Below are 3,381 nucleotides of genomic sequence, written 5' to 3'. Positions count from 1 at the left end.
GCGAAAGTATATACCAGACTCTAGCCATGTGATCAGACACGAGCCTTTGCAGTTAAGGAATGATTTGACTTATGAAGAGAAACCGATTGAAATTCTTGATCGTAGGGAAAAGCGACTTAGAAGCAAAGTAATTCCTATGGTTAAGATTTTATGGGCTAATCACACGTCATCCGAAGCCACTTGGGAAGTGAAGATCAGATGAGAACAAAATACCCTCACTTGTTTGAATAGATACTTGATGTGTTTAATTATGTGCTTCTGAAATCTTATGTATGAATGTTCAATTTATGTATGCATGATTTTATCCTTTTGACAATGCTATGTAAGTTTCGAGGACGAAACTTTTTCTAAGGGGGTAAGGATGTAATATCCTAAAAATCTTAAACATATTTAAGTGAGTAATTAACGTAATAATGTAGTTAGAATATATTTTATTTTATTCGTTTCACTAATTAAGCAACGTATAATAAAATGTTTATAGAATTTTTAACATAAAAATTTACTAACTTAAATTATGACGATAATTTATAATTACGATTTTATGAGTTAAACAAGAAGGTTAATAAAGTTGATAATTCACTTAAAGTACAAAATGTCAACATTTCACCCAAAATGTCATCAAGCCACGTTTGAAGGTGTTAGTGTGGAAAATTTTCTGATTTTTGGTTGGGAAACAAAAAGGGCAAAAGAAAAAGAGAAGCCATGGTCAATTCCCCCATTAATTTGCCTTCTTCCTCACCTTTTCATGGCCATTTGGCACTCATGCAATCATCACTCTCTTCTTCTTCTTCAGTCAAATCTATTACCAATCCTCACAATTGCTTCTTCAAGTAAACAAAATCAGATTACTTACTTCACCATCTTCCTCCCAACCACTGATTTTAACTCCCAAATTTCTACTATAAATAGCCATGGAAACTCAACATCAAGAGCACACCAACAATCTTCATCCCCTCTTCTCTCTCTCTAATCAGAAATTCAGTCAATAATCGCCGGAAAATTGTAACTAAAAGAATAAAAAAAAAAAGAAAAAAAAGAAAGTTAGAAAAAAAAAAAAAAAAAGAAAAAGAAACCCCAAATTCATAATCTCTCTCCTCTGGTTTCGCCTCCACAACCGGCCACCTGCGCCGCGCCAGTCTCGGCCCCATCTCGTCGTCATTCAGCGGTCACCAGCCGCCGTCGGAGCTTCACCAAACCGCCAGCACTCCTCCTCCTCGCGCGCTCTCTCTCTCCTCGCGCTGTCTCTCTCGTCCCTCTTCTTCTTCGCGACGCCACTGCACGCGCAGCACCGCCGAGACCCAGCCACCACGCCACGCTGCCGTCGCTTCTCGCTGACCGCCGCTGCTGCTCGCCGTTCACCGGAGCCGACGTCCCACCTCTACCGGAATTTTCGTCCTCCCTGCTCCTAGTAGCAGAGGTGATGCTCATCTTTCTTTTAATTTCTGATTTATTAATACCAAGCCCAAGTCTAAATTCCTTTTGTTAATTATATTAGTTTTGGGCCAAGAATAGTTCAATTAGAACTTAAACTAAGTAGCTTAAAACTGAATCCTTGTTGTTGGGCTTAGATGTAGCTTGAACTTGTTCCATGGACTTACTAAGTTATACTTATGGACTGATTTATATTAGTTAGACCAACTCAATTTAAGTGTTGCATGTTCACTAAATGGGGCTCAAATCTGACTTTTATTGTTTTAGCTAAACTACTTATATTAGATGGGCCAAAGTGAGTTAAACTAAAACTGATTTAGTATTTCATTAAGCTATGTTAGTTTAATTAATCAAGTTAAGTATAATGTTGGGCTTATAATCTGATTTACTTAGTTAAATCATTTAAGTTAATCTTGTTGCTTTAATATATTGAGCTTTAGTGGGCTAATTTAGTTAGTTTTACTAAACCACCTAACTTATTTACTAAAATCTATTATTGGGTTATAATTCATGATTTCTAAACTAGTTGAGTTGTTTAAAACTAATTAAAAACTAATTCATTAAGCATGTTGTTTATAATTAAGCTTAAGTAGGAGTACTTCATTAATCCTTAAAGTTCATTTATAAAAAACTAGTTACTTGACTTGTTAGTTTTAAATGACTAAATAATATTAAAATAATGTTAATCGATCTATTATAACTTTAAACTTAATTAATTTATTAATGGATAACTAATTAGTTATTAACTATGAACTAGAATAATGTTATGTTTTTGAAAGGTTATATAATATGTAACAATATAACTTTAATGTTTCGATAATTCTAATATAGCTAAATGAGTTATTTTATGTAGTTGTTAAAGAGTCACCTTAGTTAAAAAGTTATTAACGATTAAGAAATAATGACCTTTAAGGAGACCTTTACGACGTTATAATAACCGTTATGACCTTAATAAGCGCTGACTAATATTTAGGCTTAAAAGCTAAATAACGAAACATTCATTAATAAAACTATTCTTGAATAGATTAAGGAAGATAAAGGATATTACAAGCCTCCCCGGCTATCAAGGTTATTAAGCAGGAATCCAGGTAACGTCTACTGCTAACACCCGCATTCCCTTCAAAGTATGTTTTATGATCATGATTAATATTATGTTTTATATGGATTGCGGGAAATGAAATGTTTTATGATGGTTATTATGATATGATGCTATGAGGTGATGATGATGACATTATGATGAAATGAAAGAATATAATTATTCACGATGATGATGTTACTTAAAACCAATGAAACATGATAAATTCAAGTGAAAGACGGTTCTTGGCAGTATGATACGGGCACCGCAAGTGTCACCTATGTTGTGACCGCCTGATGGTTTAAATGATACGGGCACCGCAAGTGTCACCTATGATGTGACCGCCTGACTGTTTTATGATACGGGCACCGCAAGTGTCACCTATGTTGTGACCGCCTGATGGTTTAAATGATACGGGCACCGCAAGTGTCACCTATGATGTGACCGCCTGATGGTTATGTAGTGGGAGACGTCCCCTATGTTATGATGTACTAGCCAAGTTACCAAAGTAAAAGATATATGATGATGAATATGATAAAGAAGATAATGTAACCTACTATGATATGTTTATGAAATGTTTTACTTATTCTCTCCTTCCTGTTTTTAACTAAAATGATGTGAAATGAATTTACGATGTTAGAGTAGTATGTTACTGAGCCTCGGCTCACGACGTTTTGTTTTATGTTTTAGGTACCGATGGTGATAACGGGATGGCGTAGCAGTGAGGATTTAATTAATATCTAGATTATCTAGACTCTCATGGTTTTAATTTAAGTTTATGTCAAAACTCTGATTAGTAACTAAGTTTCTATTAATCAAGACTAATGTTGGATCTATATTATGCTTCATGTTATAAATGTTTAAGTTTATGATTT

At 34.4% G+C, this 3,381-nt stretch overlaps 1 long non-coding RNA gene across 1 annotated transcript; it reads left to right on the top strand.

Moving 5' to 3' along the window:
- Positions 1–300: 300 nt before the first annotated feature.
- Positions 301–3,381, top strand: LOC130592132 (uncharacterized). The gene is made up of 2 exons (XR_008970321.1): positions 301–1,417; positions 3,197–3,381. It is a non-coding gene; the product is annotated as an uncharacterized LOC130592132 (long non-coding RNA).

This window comes from Beta vulgaris, chromosome 7 (assembly GCF_026745355.1).
Source record: "Beta vulgaris subsp. vulgaris cultivar EL10 chromosome 7, EL10.2, whole genome shotgun sequence".
Taxonomy (NCBI): Eukaryota; Viridiplantae; Streptophyta; class Magnoliopsida; order Caryophyllales; family Amaranthaceae; genus Beta; species Beta vulgaris.
Note: the sequence above shows the minus strand (reverse complement) of the source record. Positions and strands in the feature narration are given on the sequence as shown.